This window comes from Aphelocoma coerulescens, chromosome 6 (assembly GCF_041296385.1).
Source record: "Aphelocoma coerulescens isolate FSJ_1873_10779 chromosome 6, UR_Acoe_1.0, whole genome shotgun sequence".
Classification (NCBI taxonomy): Eukaryota; Metazoa; Chordata; class Aves; order Passeriformes; family Corvidae; genus Aphelocoma; species Aphelocoma coerulescens.
In genome coordinates this window covers 34,853,101-34,870,506 of record NC_091020.1, presented here as the reverse complement: position 1 = coordinate 34,870,506, position 17,406 = coordinate 34,853,101, and the positions used below count along the sequence as shown (strand labels likewise).

Genomic DNA, 17,406 nt, shown 5'->3' with positions numbered 1-17,406 from the left:
TTCATCATTTATATTGATTTATTACACCTGTCCAAAACAATTTCAAGAGGAAATATTTTCTCTGGGAAGCTCTGAAGTCCCAACCATGCCCTGGCAAGGCTGCAGAAAGCCTCTTGATCACATACAAAATATTCCCTGGCAATCCTGAAACCCAGAAAACAGAGAGACAAGCACACTTTTTGTACATGGAGCCGTGCCCAAGATGAATTTTGAGGCGAGTGTGTTCATCTGAAAGTCATGAAGCAGCTTGAAGAAGGGTTTAGTCTGGGAGGTTTTGCTCTTCTGTAAATCATGAGCAGCTGGAGCTACTTGTTAGCGTTCATTGAGGCTGAGAGCACCTCATTCTCACCTGGGGAGTCCAAGGAGGGCTTTATTTCCCCAGGTTGAAAGGAGACATCCCTTAGGTGTGACAACAGAGTGGATAAATCATTGCAGTGATTTAATTACAGCTGGCAAAAATAAACCCCCTGCATTTCCAACACTTAGGAGTTCATTTTCGTGGCACACCAGGCTAAAACATCCAGAAATAAATGCTGGAATATAAATGTGTTCATCTGGGGCTGAGCCTCCTCCTCCCCCAGTGGCAGGTGCTTGGCTGGGCAGGGATGGGGAATGTGCCTGCAGGGATTCTGCTTCCCCCAAATCCTTTCTGGAGGGGAATATTGAACATTCCTGCCTGGACGTGGCAGGCAGGTTTCTGTTGGAGTCCAGCAAATAAAAGGGCTCAATTTGTCAGTGTCAGGATGGGGCAGGGATCTTCTTTCCTTCAAGTAAAAACCTCCCAGCAGCCAGTGGTGCTGAAAACCAAGATGGGACCAGATGGAAAGAGCCTCTCCATCGATTAAAAAAGGATCCACTTTCAAAGAGGGGGTTTAGGGTAAGATATGGGAAATATATTCTGGATAATGCTATAGATAGTATTTAAATTATTATTATTTAAATATTTACGATGGGGTAATGAACTGCTAAGTTCAGTTGTGCAAACAACTCCAACAAAATATGTACAACTCCAATGGAATGGTTTGGGTTTCATTGTGTATTTCCAAAAATTCCAAGCTTAAGGGAGATAAAACTGGGACTGTTTGGCCTGGAGAAGAGAAGGCTCTGGGGAGAGCTCAGAGCCCCTTGCAGGGCCTAAAGGGGCTCCAGGAGAGCTGGAGAGGGACTGGGGACAAGGGGTGGAGAGATGGAACAAAGAGGAATGGCTTTAAGCTGAAGAAGGGGAGATTTAGATGGGATATTGGGAAGGAATTGTTCCCTGTGAGGGTGCCCAGAGAAGCTGTGGCTGCCCCTGGATCCCTGGCAGTGCCCAAGGCCAGGCTGGATGAGGCTTGGAGCAGCCTGGGACAGTGGGAGGTGTCCCTGCCCATGGCAGGGGGTGGAATGGGATGGGCTTTGAGGCCCCTTTCAACCCTGTTCCCCCCTCAGGATGGGCTGTGTTTGATCAGATCCAGCCAGGTTCTCCCAACCTGGTCCTTATTTCACATTCCAGTGACCTGAGGAGCACTCAGGTTTCTCTGTGCATCCCAGGAATGAGCAGTTGGCTTTTACAAGCCCATTGCTGCATTTTATCCCACTTTTATGGTTCCTGTGGATGGGCATGGAGAAATAAGGAGAACTCCTGCTGCTTTCCCCATCCTGGATGTCCTGTTAAGAGCTATCAAATCTCCTTCAGCTTGGTTATAAAACTGACTCAGAACAGCTTTTCTCGAGCTCCCAGAGAAATGTTACCAACAAAACCCACACACAATTTATCAGCTCAGCTCTCACTCAGCTGAGACGAGGCACAAACCCCAAATGCTCGTATCAAACACAAAAAATCAAATATTAATGGCACTCTGAAAGACACTGTTGGGAAAACCTCACTCCACTTCCAAGGCACCTTGGCCAGAACTCCCAGAGGAACTGAATGCCTCTGGAAGTCCTCCACAAAGTTTTAAGGGCACAAAGGGTTCTCACATCAATCCCCAAGGATCTCAGTCTACTTTGGAGCAGCCCTGCAGAGAGCAGCCACATTCCAGGGCAGTAAAATGGAGCAGTTGGGGACTTCAAAAAAGCTGTGACTGAATTTCCTGAAAAGTCTCCAGAGTGTTTAAAAATATATAATAAAGGATTTTCCCCTGGGCATGGGGTTCAGGTAAATGTGAGAGCCCTCCAGAAGAAGAGGGTTGAAAGGAATTCTCTGCCTACAGGAGCCTCTGATGAACACAAGGGTGTGAAATGGAGAATAAAGAGATGGCAGAGGTCTCTGAGGTGCAGGGGAGGGGTGAAAGAGCACAGGAAATTCTGGAAGGGAGCAGAAGCACCCAGGAATGCTGTAGGGTCAGGATTTGGGATCACCAGAGGCAGCAGTGCCCAGCAGAGCTCTGCTCCCAAACCCTGCACTGAGCACTTCATGCACTGCCAGAGGCTGTGACAGGGATTGAAAGATTCATTAACCCACGGGCTGTGCTTCTCTTTAGAAGCCTCTTTGCTACGCTGCCCAAAACTCTCCAGCTGCTCTTAAAACAGAGAATCCTACAAGGAAATCAGGGTTTGATGGGGAGCCAAAGCTTCTCTGCAAAGCTGGGTTTGGTGCAGGTGTAGGTGTTGCCTAAATTAAGAGGAGCCTGCCCAGCTTCCTCGGGATCTGAACCATTCCCATCCTTTTCGTGGTTGCTGGCTCACACAGGAGCCTCCCCACACCAGTTACCTGGGAATTCAGTGTTCCAGAGCTAATCCAGCATCTCCTCTGCTGGATTTTTTATGTCTTAACAATTCACGTGGCATCAGGGGTGGGGCTGAAAAAATTCAACAACTTCAAATCCAAACCAACGCTCTGGGAAAATCAGGTTTTCATTTCAGGGCTGTGCTACACATCTAAGCCTCACTGAGGTCAGTTCTGTTCTGCACAGGCCTCTGCAGGGAATGGGAAGACTCCACAGACATTCCCAGTCAGAATTTGTCAGTCCCAAAGATCAGCACGGGGCTTAAATGTAGAAAACGACTTTGCTTTTTCTGCTGCTGCAGGATAAAGCCTGTCCAAATTACAGTGAATAAATAAATAAATAAATAAATAAAGGTTTTATTGCAGCAGCAGTTTGGCTGAAAACCTCTTTTTCCTGACATTGGCACGTCTGTTTTGATGTGACTGCAGTGACAAAAATACCACTGCAGGCTGCAATAGGTGTAAAGGCACTTCACCAGAGCCGAGGTAAAGAGGAAAACAAGTAAATAAAGGTTCTTAAAATAGTGCTCAGTGGAGCATGAGGTGAGAATATCCTGAGCTAAAACATGGGGATTTATAGGCTCGCTTCCCTCCTCCTGCCCATCTCCAAAATGTGTTTTACCCTGTGGTGCCAGGGATGAACTTCTCCCTCTGTCTATAGAGAAAGGAGAATTTCAGCCCATGTGGGAAACATTTGGACAAGTGTCCTTTCTGAAAGCAAAAGAAAACATTTTAAGACACACAAGTATTTTGCCTGGGGAAATTTCCACTTAATCTTGCCACTGACACCTCTCTCAGACACTTCCCAGCACTTCAAACCACGCGAGGGGCCAGCAGTAGCTATTCCCAAGGTATTTGGTTTCTCCCCACAGGTTTTTGCAGCGATTAAGTGACCTCAGATCTGAGGGCTGCTCTTCCCCGGGAGTGACAGGTAATTGAACAGGAGTGCAGGAGGGGCTGAACAAAGATGTTTGCTGCAGAGCAGCTCCTTTTCCCGGCCAAAGAAAACCTTTTCTAACCTGCAAATGGGGTAAAATGCTCAGCTAATATTCTCTTGTAATGTTTCAATGATGCCATGAAGATTTTTTGCCTTTTCTTTTAGACCCCTGTTATACCTTTTTACAACTTCTGTATTCTCAGTGCTTTTTGCCTACATTCTTGGCCTTGTTTGTCAAGCTGAGAGACTGAACATTTTAGAAGCTTCGTAGCCAGGGATCAGTGTGCCCCAGAGCCCAAGGTCCTCTCCAGAACACATTCTGTAAACCAAGATAGAACCATCCAGGGGAAGGCTCCTTGGGGAGGGGGGCTCACTTGAGCCTCTCATTGGGGAATCTTTGATAGATCTGCTAATTAGTAACACCTCTAATGTTATACCAGATCTTTTGGGGCATTTTTTCGGCGGGGTGCATCTCGATGCATATGACCTGGATGTGTACACCTAAGGATCCTTAAAATAAATACCAAGGTAAAATCCCTTTTCCCCTTCTAACCGTGTTTGACTCCTGATTTTAAGACAGGAAGAGGCATCATCGTAATAAAATATAATTGCAGAGTCGGATTAGACTTAATTAAGAGATGCAGCAAAGATGGTTTTGTGCATCTTGTGAGCAAAGCTGTTAAAACTGAGCAGCACTTGGACAAAGAGTGGCTTTTGGGGAGCACTCAGCTGCAGCCCCTGGCACAGGGTGATACCCAGAGGAAAGGGGGTGTCACTGGAGGGAGCTGCTATCCTTGGGAAAACAAAGCCTGCCCTTGCTTTCAGTCCCTCTGCCAGGGAAACGCTTCCAGGTGTTGCAGGTGCTGCATTTGTCCACTCCTGAGACAGAAACTCCTTCCTTGTCTGACACCATCAACTCACAGCAATGCCTTTATGCAGACAGAAAAAAGCCAAGTGGCTGAAAAACTTTTAGGGATGGAAATGACAAAGTCCCCAAGGGTCCTCACCAAAATCCCTGTTGTGGACACTGAGCTGGGCCCTGGGGATTCCCTCTCTCCAGGGTTTGTGTTGGGTTCCAGGCAGCCTCAGGCCGGGTCTCTTTTTCCTCTCTCCTGCAGTCACAGAAGGATTTCGTTTGGAAAAGCCCTCTCAGACCACTGAGCCCAACCACTCCCAGCACTGCCAAGGCCACCACTGCCCCACGTGCCCAAGTGCCACATCCACAGGGCTCGTCAATCCCTCCAGGCATGGGGACTCCACCCTGGGACCCTGTTCCAATGCCTGACCACCCTTTCCATGAAGAAATATTCCCTAATGTCCAATCTGACCCTCCCTGGCACAGCTTGAGGCTGTTCCCTCTCTCTCTGCCAGTGGACACTCTGTTGCTGGAGGCAGTTCCAGATGCTGGGGAAGGAAGCTGGATTTGGCATCCCAAGGCTGTGAAATCCCTGCTTGGAGCCTGCCCCCACTGCCAGGGTTTCTGGAGGGCAGTGGAGATGCAGGAGCTGGGAACACCACCCAGAACTGCAGCAGGACAGGATTTATCCCAGCCCTGCTGAGAAACCTGCACAGAAATTGCTGCACTCCCAGGAGCTGGATGGTGCTTGATAACAGACTGGGAATTTATTGGCAATTTCCATTAGTGTGTTTCAATCTCGGAGCTGTTTAAAAGCTTTGCAAATTCTCATTCACTCTGGCTTTAAATTATCCAGCTTTTTATTCCAGGTTAGCTGGGTCAGTATTTTCACAGGTGAGACATGGGAAGGGTGCTGCAGGTTGCTGCTTGCTCTCAGCTTCCCACCCAGGAAATAAAACAAATTCTGGGAACATGGAAAATCTGGAGAAAATTACCCTGAGGTGGCAGCTTTATAAAATAAAAACTATCCTGTTTATATCACCATCTGTAAGAGGGAACTGTTTTCAACTTGACTTCTCAGCCCTCTAAACCAGATTTCCTTCTTTACCAATATAGGAATTATGTTCCCCTATTCTTAGATCCCTTCAGCACCTGAGCTAACAGATCAAACAAGTGATTTTTGAGCACTACAACATTTCTGATGGAATGAAGCAAGGTCCTGAACTCAATATCAATGCATTGCAGACAAGCAGAGAAATACTGTGATTGCTTTTCTAATCAGTACCAACATTCCCAAGTATCCTAGTTTCTAAAACTGGGAAAGCTGAAGGTGGAGGGAATCTCTGGGTAGAGATAAATTAAACAGAGCTTTTATGACAGTCATTTGGCACAGCTTTCCAGCTCTTTCCCCTTGGCTCCTCCACAAGACTTTAAAGCATCAAGTGACTCCTGCCTGAGACAAAAAAAGGAATGAGTGAAGGAATTGTGAAGAGGAGGTAGCAGCCAGATCTCCAATTATTTTCCAGATCCCTCATTTTCAGAGAATCCTGGACTGGTTTAGTTTGGAAGGGACCCCAAAGCCCACCCAGTGCCAGCCCTGCCATGGCAGGGACACCTCCCACTGTCCCAGGCTGCTCCCAGCCCCAATGTCCAGCCTGGCCTTGGGCACTGCCAGGGATCCAGGGGCAGCCCCAGCTGCTCTGGGCACCCTGTGCCAGGGCCTCACCTGGAAGAATTCCTTCCTAATATCCTATATAAATCTACCCTTTTTCAGCTTAAAGCCATTTTCCAAATCTCTCATTTCACTTCCTCAGTGCCCTCAGAGCCATTTTAGAGCATTTCCTATCCCGTCCCTGAACACCAGCTGTGAAAGGCAGCAGATCAGCCTCGATCCAAGTGATCCCTGCTTTGAAATGTTCCAGGAATTACTCAAGGATTTGATTGATTGCTGCTATTTCCACACCCCCGAGTTCCAAGGAGCAGTGTTTTAGTGGACAACAGGTTTTCCATTGCTATGGGGATGGGTGAGCCAGTTCAGAACAGGACTTGGAGGAAGGCTTTTCCATGCCCAGTTTGCTCCATGCCCTTGGATGCCTCCAGGCAGTCACTATCCAAGGCCTTCTCTTCCCACTCCCTGTCTCCAGGAGCTTGTAGCTCTTTTCCACCACAAATGACCCCACAACCAGTGCTGGGCAGCAATGGGACAAACCCCTGGAATCCCTCCATCCCCTAAAGTTTCCTCAGGATCTCAACCCTTCCAGTCCTTTTTGTGGTTGCTGGCTCACACTGTATCCTCCCCACACCAATTACCTGGGGAATTCAGTGCTCCCAGCATCTCCCCTGCTCATTTTTTTTTGTCTTAACACTTCATGTGGCATCGGGGGGGAAGCTGAAAAAACTCAACAACTTCAAATCCAAACCAGCACTCTGGGAAAATCAGGGTTTCCCTTCAGGTCTGTGCTACACTTTTAAGCCTCATTGAGGTCAGTTCTGTTGGGCCAAATGTTGCTGTGTGACACCATCCTGCTTATCCAGGGCGTGAGGAATGCAGCCAGGGAGAGAGGAGGTGCTGTAGGATGCAAAGGAAGCCCTCAGGTTTGGGACAGGCTGGGGGACATTGGCTGAAATGCCACCAGGCTGAGCCCACACAGAGACTTCCAACACACCTGGGCTGAAGCAAAGCACAGCAACCCAAATTCTCCCTCCCAGGTGCTTCCCCTCAGCCAGGGATCTGTTTTCCATCCAAAAATCGAGACCCTGGAAGCAGAAGAAGGAAAGGAACGTTTCAACACTTCACCATTTGTGATGTTTCTGCATTTTGATGCCTGGGCCAGAGGTGAAAAGGCAGCAAAATATTATCACAGGGGATTCTATTGACTGTAAACAGTCTGAGGCTCTTTCAGCCGCTCCCTTGGGAGGGCAGACAGGAATCCTGACGGCTTTTACAACTGGGGAAATCACCCAGACTAGGATTTTATGTCTAAACGTTTACAGCAAGCGATAGCTGCCGAGCCGAACGTGCCACGGCCTGGGGGTGGCACGGGCACTGCTGGCACCATCCTGCTGGAACAGCCACTCGTGGCTGAGGCAGCTGCTGGGCTACAGCTCGGACATTGCAGCCTGCAGCAGGCTGTGGGGCAGAAGCCAGCGAGCCCTGGCACAGGGGCTGGTGTCCAGGAGGAGTCCAGGACCCCAAATCCTTCCCCAAGGGAACACCCAGGGCTGCAAGCAAACCAAGCCCTTCCCACTTTAGCAGAGCCAGGTTTGGGTCCCAACTTCAGGTCTGGAAACCTCCTGGGAAGCACAAACCGGGCTCCAAGCTCAGTTTTCCAGGTCATTCCTTGCTGAAGCAAAGCCAGCAGAAGTGTGGGAATAATCACCCACCTAAACCCACAGCGTGATCCCACTTAGTCCAAGTTTTCAAGAAGATTCAAACCCACTTTTTCTTCCAAGTTTCTACTCCTGCTTTCCAAATATTTAGGAAATAAAGCTGGGAAATTCTAGACTTGCTGTTAAAACCTTCTTGAAATGTTCATAACAAGTAAAATTCTCATGCTCGGAGGAATCACATGAATTAAAACTCCACGAAAAAGGGCTGGACATGGAAGGATTCAGGCAGCACTGGGGGGTTTTCACCTCAGGAGCACAGATCAAGATAACACCAGGTGGAAAAAGAGAGGGAAAGCTGGGACTCAGAGGAATTTATCAACCAGCCTCTACAGGGGTTCTAATCCAAAAGGTTTCAAAACTTAATTCCTAGGCAGAGAGGTTTTAATAAGAAGCTCAGAGCATTTTTTTTCTGGTTCCTCATAGCAGCTTTTATTGAGGAACCAAATTCTTCTGAAACTTCGAAATGAGTTGGAGAGAAACTTAATTCCAAAAGCTAATAATAATAATAATAATAATAATAATAATAATAATAATAATATAATTCACAATAAAAGAGCGTGTTAAACACCTACCTCTGACAGGACCAAGCTCTTCAGTTTCCTGGTTCTGGTTGGAAGGTTGAAATAAGGATAATTCCTGGTTTATCCTGTACCAAGGATTACACCCTGAATATTCCAAGGAGTGGATTGATGCCTTCAGCCATTGGTTCTTCTCATCCCTCACTAAGAAAAAACTTTTCAAGCAGGGGAAGAAGTACAAAACAAATATATTAAAGCACATATATTTCCAGTTCTGGCTCCTGCACTGGGCTCTCCACCCAAAATAAACTGATTTTCCAAAAAAACTTCTTCAAAGGGACTGAAAAATAAACATTTGCCATGGCTGGGGTTGCTCCGAGGGAGGAGCTGAGGGAGAAGCAGGAAGCACAAGTTGCCTATTTAACACCTTTTATTATTTAATTGACAAAGCCAGATTTGGGGAGGGAATGGGAATTCGAGCTGTTCTCCAAGCAGGTGATGCCAGGCCTGGTTAGAGGAGCACAGGTTACAAGGGAAAGCAGATGAGGATAAATCCCAGCTGGGCCTGTGGTCAGGGCTGATCTTTGTACATCAGCAGGTGAATCCTTTGCCAGCTGATTTTTAAGAAAATTAAAATTCAAAACAAATCCCCCTTTTGATTTTTCCAAATAAAGAAACGTGAAACACAAATTTTATGCCCCACAGCCCCTGGATTCCCTGCTAGCAGATTTTCAAGAGAATATTCTCAGCTGAAGTTTGACTCCACACTCTTTTTAGGATGTTTGAGTTTTGATTGCTTCTCCCAGAATTCTGGTAGCCCCGGACACCTAAAAAATAAAAGAAAGTATTCTGAAAAACAAGTGAGATGTGCCAGTCCAGATCTGAGGAGCTTTTAATGCACACCCATAGTTGGACTCTGCCAAATTCTCTTTGAACTCGTGGGGTGTGTGGTGCTGGTGGCAAAGAGATGTGGCTGTAGTTGAAATATTTGTAACTTTAATTGCTTTAGGGATAAATCCTCGCCTGGGTGGATGTCACAGAACAATTGGTGCAGGCTCCTGCTCTAAAAGGATCAGGAAGGACTTTTGTCTCTATAAATAATTCTGCTTTAATTTGCTCAGAATTTATTGCTGCTGTCTTCCAATTTCCACTGTGCCTTGATTTTATTTCTTCCTACCCAAACGCTCTTATCAGCCTCTGGGCTTTGGGAAGCAGCTTTGGGAATGGGGTTTGTATTTCAAGGTAAATATTTTTCACTTGTGATCTGTAAGATCCACTTCCTCCTGGTTTATTTTTTTATCTGTTTCTTTATTTAAGATTTATTGCAGGCTCAGCTTTTTCATCCCACTGCTTTCTTGCAGGGAAACGAGCACAGTTTTGCCCCTTGGCTGTGCCTTGGTTTTCCTTCTTCAAGGGACAACAGCACCACCCTGAGAGTCAGGGAATTATGGAATGGTTTGGGTTGGAAGGGACCTTAAATCCCATCCAGTGCCACCCTTTTCCATGGGCAGGGACACCTTCCACTATCCCAGGCTGCTCCAAGCCCCATCCAACCTGGCCTTGGGCACTGCCAGGGATCCAGGGGCAGCCACAACCTCCCTGGGAAACCCATTCCAGGATTTCACCACCCTCAGAGGGAATGATTTCTTCCCAAAATCCCACTAAATCTCCTCTCTTCCCATTTGAAGCCATTCCCCCTGAGCAGACAGGCAGTAATTACAATTACAGACAGCACAGGCTGTCAGGGAAAGCAGAATATGAGCAAGGGTGGTGTTGGCCTAATTAATAATGCAAACGCCAGGAGCTAATTTTACCCCAAGTATGATCATTAAAATGTAATTTATCCCCAGCAACTGCTGGCATGTTTTTATGGAGATTACTCAGTGCAGCAGCATTTCATCAGTGGCTCTCAAGGACAATATTTGTTTTAAAACGAGAGGCTGCCACCCTGATGGAAAATAATGAGCCTGGAATGCAAGAGGTTGCAAGTGATCTCTGGAAATGAGGTGAAAACAGCGTTGTCCTCTTGAAGTTGTCCTTGGGCAGGTTGGCATCCTCAGCCAGGTACCAGGGAAACCTGGGATTTCACAGTGCCCCTCATGAAGAAATAGGAAACTGCAAACCCGAGAGGTTCAGAGGGCAGAGGTGGCCCCAAGCATCTCGTTTCAGCCTCAGCAACAAACATAATGCAGCTGTCGAGATGAAGCCTGTCCAAAGTATGGACAGAGAAGGATTTCTCCTTAAAATCCGTGTCAAATATGGAATTATGGGTGGTGTACTTAAAAAAAAAAAAAAAAAGGCAACAAGCGAAACAAAAAAGTGTTTCCAATAGAAAAGGAAATGGGAAATGATGAATTCCCAGGGCTCAGCCTTGAGCACTCACCTCACCGAGTATTCCCAAAGTTTGTTCCTCAAACAAGCCTTTGGCATCGCTTCCAGAGTCCCCGAGCACTGCAGCCAGGGACAATAAAGAGATGTAATTCAGGGGGATGTAAATCTTGTGTGTTACCTGACTTTTGTTTTGAGTCACTGCAGAACAGCACAAGCTCCTTTTTATTCCCAGAAATTCCCTTACAACCAACTCACGCTGGAGAGAATCCCCGGGTCTCTCGCTCACCTCAGCCTCAGCTCCCACTCGTGACTTTAAACCCAGGGAGGAGAATTAAACCCGATTATCTTGGTAGGTCTAAAAGCAACTGGACGCTGAGATCCTCTGGGGAAAGGGAAAGTTAATTAACAGTGAATTATCTTGAGAGAGTCGCTGTGAAGCCCCGGGGGCCCCAGGCAGAGCCATTATTGCCTCATTTAAGCTGACAGTGGCTGTCACCTCCTCATTTCCAGGGCAGGACTCAGCTCCTCGTCATTTATTTTTATTTCTTCAGAGCTTTTTTCACTCTGTTGTTTCCCCCTTCCATTTAATGACTTAATGAAATTCTTCCTGCATTAAGAATTCCATCCTTGTGCTGGGTGATTTTTCTTCCTAAAAAAATGTATCCAGATCCAAACAACATCACCCCCTTAACGGGATCTCCCACAGCTACAAACCAGCCTTTGCTTGGCTTGATTTTTGATTCACAGCCTGATGTTTCAGGGTGGTTTTTCTTTCCTTACCTCATCTCTACTCCCAGTGCTCTGGGCTGGTGACAAGGTGGGGATCGGTCACAGGTTGGATTGGATGAACCTGGAGGTCTTTTCCAACCTAAAAGGTTCTGGGATTCTGTGGAAAGAACCCCTTTGCCTTAAAGGATGGGACACAAAAGCCCTAAATCTCCATGGCAGTGGCTTGGCTCTGCTGTGGGCACAGGGAAACTCAGCTGAGCAGCTGAAACTGGGTCAGTAAAATAAAAATTCAACAAATCCGTCTGGGATTTCAGGTCATTCCAGTCTCCTACCCCACGTCCTCTCTCAGAGCAAAAGGCAGGAGGGGTGAATATAACCTTACCTGTATTTCTTGAGATAAATTAATGAGTTTCTGCCGTCATTTGCAGTAAAAAGTATGGAGAGTGAGGGTTATTTTCAGGATCTCAGGAGTGTGAGAAAACATCAGGAGGATGAAAAATCTCCCCCCTTTGTTGGGCTATTTTCCAGCCAGCAGGAGAAAACTGTTGGAAGTTACTCCGAGAATTGATGGCCATTGGTAAAAAGCGTTGCTGTGGTTTGGGTCCCTTTGAGGCATCATTGTGCCATCATTGTGCTCTTGGCTATCAGCTGGCTCACGGGCCCAGCACTGCAAATGTCAGAGCGGGGTGATAAGTGGTGCCTTAACCAACCTGTGACCCCACAAACATCTGTCTGTGAGGTTCTACCCCCGTGCTGAGAAGGGCAGGTCCCCAGAGGGGTGTCCTGGGCAGAGGTGGCACCACAAAGAGGGACAGAAAGAGGTGGCACTGCTGACACCCTGAAGGGGATGAGGTCCAGCCTCTGCAGTCCCTCACTCACTTCTGAGGCTACAACATCATTTAAACCTTTCCAAAATATGCAGGTGGGAAGCTTTGGAAAGGCAGATTATTTGGGGGAAAAAGGAAACTACGAATTACAGAATTTGTGTCAAGCTTGAAGGAGTGAAAAATTCCATACTCATGAAAATCTCTCCTCCTGCATGCCCAGAGCAGCTGGGGCTGCCCCTGGATCCCTGGCAGTGCCCAAGGCCAGGCTGGACATTGGGGCTGGGAGCAGCCTGGGACAGTGGGAGGTGTCCCTGCCATGGCAGGGCTGGCACTGGGTGGGCTTTAAGGTCCCTCACCCAAACCAGTCTGGGATTCCATGATTCATTCCAGTATAGACCAGTATGGTTCTGGTGTCTCTGACTATTTAATTCTGGCACTATTTAATTTTATAGACATATTCCATATGTGCTGCATGTCTTACGTGCTTTAATTCCCAAATTATCTGGACAACCTGGATAGTTCCAGCACTATTTGAAAGGCAGAAGAGTTATTACGTGACATGATGAGTCAGAAAGTCAGAGTACACATACCAAGATAAATGGAAACTGGGAGATGCTACCAGACTAATTTATCTTTATTTGAGAACTTAGCCCTTCAAGAAAAATGCAAGAGATCCACCTATCCTTCATCTGAGGATATAATCTGTTACAGCAGGAAAAATGACTGCAGAAAAATGGGTGCAAGGGTGGGAAGAAGTTTCCAGAAGAGGCTGAAAGGAGCACAAGTTGTGCCTCACGCTGCAGGAGAGGAGGAGGCAGCCAGGAGCCAGCACTGCCCCGTGTAGGGGGAGTTAATGGCACCTGCTCCTCACACATCCCCTAGAGGGAAAAAAGGACTGAATATCAACCCCAAAAGGGATGAAATGTGACTTTACAAAGTTTTTATTCTCGGCACAGCACGATTCTTTCTGTAAGCAAACCCTGAGGGAGGCGAGTGTGAACTCGTCCAGAAAATGTCAACTGCGGCACTTGGGAAAACAGCAAGTTTGGGGCAGGAGAAAACGCTGCAATTTTGGTGAAAACTGAAATGCAGGAGGAGGAGAAGCATGGGAGTTAAAGGGAAACTTTGTCATGTGGAAGAAAAAAATGTTTCATTATAGCTGTGACTGCATTTACAACAGAAAATGGAGGGGGGCTTCCATCAGGAGGACTGAAATAATCAAACTGGGTGCAAGGAAGCAAAGAAAAGCACATTTTTGGTGGATGTTCATGACTTGATGACCAGGATTAGCCATCTGCAAAAGGTGCTGTGCCAGAAGAGCCCTGCAACCCTAAACTCTGCCAATTAAATCCTTTAGAGGGTTGGATTGATTTAAACTCATGAAGAATTTCACAGGGAGTGAAGGAGAGGTGAGGTGGCTTCACCTTGGCCAGCTGAGTGGACTCAAAGGTAATCCCTTTGCTAATTTAATCAGAATATTTGCTGTCATCTCTACCTGCAACACAGATTATAGTTAATTAAAAGTTCACCCACAAGAAGAGCAGCTGACCTTTGATCTCACCACTGGAAGGGCCAGCTCCAGCTTTTACATTTTCATTCATTTTCATTCATCTAACTTAAACTTTGCTGATTCGTTGCTTTTTAGCAATCTCACTCCCACTTACAAATCCCTTTAGGAATTTCTGTGGATTCCTGGCAAGACCTTAATAAACCCCCCCAAACTCTGCCTCTCCTACAAAACCAGCCCAAATTCTGCCTCCTGAATTGGGGAAATAGCACCTTTGGAACCCCAATCTGAGGGCAAACCCCTCTCAGGGACTGAAAGGCAAACTCACAAATGTTTTTTCAGTATTTTTACTCAAGCCCAGAAGATGGGAGGGAGAAATAATTAACTCCATGCACAGCTAATTGTGGTAATTAGCTGTTGATGAAGGGAATGGCGTATTAAATATCAACATTTGTCACTAATGTGTCATTTCAAACAAAGCTTTGTGCCCCAACAGCAGAAATTTGACTTGAAATGTTCATGAGTCACAGCAGATAAAAAATGTGTTTATTCTGCATCCTTAACATCCGTGGGTTTGAGTGCTGAAAGGAAACGTTAACAAAACCAAACCCCTGTTAGAACTTCCCGTCCAAATCGAGATGGATAAACCCCACAACAGAGTTTTTATATCTCAATACGTACATTAAAATACAGTTTCCAAAGAGGTGTCATTATTAAAAGTTAGATTTATGTATTTAAAGCAGAGATTAAGTTTGAACCCTTAAAATTTCCTCTTTTTTGAAATGCCCCCTGATGTGGCAGCAGTGCAACCCCTTTTCCTCTGCTCATGGCTCAGGGTTGGTGTGTCAAGGAAAGCCTTTGCACAGCTGAAAACAAAGCAATGTTTGAATGCAATATGTGCCAAATGAGCCATTTCTGGACTATTTTAGATTAGCAGGTCAATCTTTTCCTGCTAATTCCAACTGTCCCACCCACTGTGTTGGCAACCCCAAAACTCAGCTTGAGGACAGACCTGGATACAGAAGTTCCTTCCTCTAAAAAGGGATAAAATCTCTCCTTTAAGCTTGTTTGTAGTAAGAAACTGTGAATCCCTGGCTTCCCATCCTGAAGCAACAGCTTGAAACCCCACTTTTATTTCTTGGAGCTCAACAAGCTGTGAGATGTTTATTTATCCCATTATAGAAACCAAAGTGAAGGGGAAAAAAAAGTCTCCAGGAATTCTGTGAGCTCCAGCAAGTTCACACTGGGAACCTGAGGGGATGGGACGTGTAACTTTGAAACAAAAGGAAGCCTGATGTTCAAAATTGCTCATTGGAATCCAAAACCTTTAATTATGGTGTTAAAACTCTTTCCCTCTTGGGGCTGTTAGGAGGTTCCCAGGCAGCCTGGATTTGTTCCAGCACTGCCCAAACATTTCCACTTGTGGGGAAGAGGAATCTTTCCCCCAAACAACTTCTTTGTGTGATTTTTGGGTTGTTTTTTGGCTGGAGCTTTCCTTTCAGAGGAGAAGGGGACTAGAGCTGAGCTGTGAGTTCTTCTCACTCCTGTTTTACACCTCACAAGGTCTGAGCACATCCCTTGCTCACCTACACACTTGGGCACTGTAAAAAACTTTAAAGAGGCTTTAATCACCTTCAGGCTGTAGGAGAATAATCTTAATATGAGCAAGAAGCTCCAGGGTAGAGTTCTAAGACATTTCATAAAAGGCCTGATAAAATGTATTGATCTTTCCCAAAGCAATTTAAAGTAAAAAAATCCCAGCTAGAAATGAACAGCAAAAATCAAAGTTTATTTTAAAAAGAGTCTCTGCTATTCTGCTGCTGTGAAGTGATCAGAAAATGACTTAACTTCAGCACAGGAAATGGTTTTGCATTGGCTTTTCTTAGTCTGAAGAAAAATTAATGAGTTCATCTCCACAAAATGGAACAACTCACGAGTGCCATTGGGCTCTGCATAAGCAGCAACACTGTGCAAGTTTAGCCCCTAATGAAAATAAAATAAAATAAAATAAAATAAAATAAAATAAAATAAAATAAAATAAAATAAAATAAAATAAAATAAAATACCAGTTCTATCAAAACCTGACAGTTGTAAATGATCTAAGATGATATCAGAGACAATAATACGAAATCCTTCACCAAGCACAGCAGACATCACCTCAGAAGGAAAAATTCTTCCCTTTTGCTCCGTGGTTATCCAGGTGATAAAGAAGTGTTTTCCTTAAGAGAAAGGCAAACACAGCTCAGCCGTGTGCTGTCACATTGACTGAAAGCTCAGTGAAAAGGCAGATTAATCCTGGCTGATAGACTTGAGCTGGGCTTTGAGATGCCACTGCTGCAGGCAGGAGCAGAGTTTTTAGTCCCTGTTCCACCCACAGAGGTGCTCTTCTTACAGCTCGATTTTTTCCCCCACTTCAAGGTACCGTTTTCCCTTCTGCAATTCCTCACTCAGCACTTACTGGACCTGTTCCCCTCCAGGAGTGTCTCAGAGCATTATCCAGAAAAAATCCAGCATTTCCAAACAGTCCCTGGGCAAAGAGTGGGACGGGGAGCTGGGCTTGGCAAATTGGGGTGCCCAAATCCCAGAGTGGGTTGGGTTGGAAGGAAAAAACCCATCCATGGGCATCCCATGGGCAGGGACACATTCCACTATCCCAGGGCACTCCAACTTGGCCTTGGACACCTCCAGGGATGGAAGATTTTCTGGGCAAGAAGAAATCCCAGAGCTGAGTGTCAGGAGCAGGACAAGAATCCCAAATTCTCATGGAGTGTTGTTGTCTGGCACCATTTCAGCAGGAAAAACCAGTTCCATCCCCAAAGCAACAAATCCAGCCCCTCACCAGGTGCTGCCCAGGGCCTGGGTACCCCTGGGAGCACAGGGAGAGGAGCTGGAGTCCTACAGGAGCAGGATTTGGTCCCTGGGTGCTCCCAGAATTCCAAGGAAATGCAACAATCCCGAAAAAACCCAGACACCACACAGAGCTGGGTTCTGTGGGTTCCAGGACGAATCATTCACATCCAACCTGCTCCCACCACGTCTATTCCCAAGTATTTTTCTCCAGGGCTCGAATTCCCATCTCCTACAGCATGGAATTCTAGACAACCCATAGAAAAGGATGAGCTTCCTGATCTTTTTATGTACTAACAACTACTTGCAACTTCCTTTCCCTTCTGCCCTGATGACTCCCAAGAACATGGAAACTCGGGTTTGTATCGATTTTCCTCCCACAATATAAAATTTAATACTCCCTCTTCTGTTTTCCAACAAAAAAATCCTGGGAAGCCGTGTTATCCCACAGTAAAGCACAGGGAAATCCCAGTGCTTAACAAGGATTTATCACAGGCGAGTGTTGGAGCAGAGGGAAAATTGAAAAGTAAAAAGGAGAAATAAATCTGAGTTATCACATCCTGCTTGCATTTGTGATGGGCTCCTCCTGAGCGATAATCACGCTGAAAATAGAGATTTATTGCTGCTGCAACTGGGTCCAAATAGAACTGAGACTGAAGAACAGCAATTAGAGCCAGCAAAATAATTCACAGACTCATTGCTGAAGGAGTGGAACCTCCAGCTCTGCTCTGCTGCCCTCAGAGGCATTGCAGGGACA

The 17,406-nt window shown here is 46.1% G+C and overlaps 1 long non-coding RNA gene across 1 annotated transcript; it reads right to left on the bottom strand.

The window, feature by feature from the left end:
• Positions 1-5,390: 5,390 nt before the first annotated feature.
• On the bottom strand, positions 5,391-8,795 carry LOC138112732 (uncharacterized). Its single transcript, XR_011151819.1, has 3 exons — positions 8,463-8,795; positions 7,167-7,257; positions 5,391-5,953 (listed from the first exon to the last, which is right to left on the bottom strand). It is a non-coding gene; the product is annotated as an uncharacterized lncRNA (long non-coding RNA).
• Between the last annotated feature and the right edge of the window lie 8,611 nt (positions 8,796-17,406).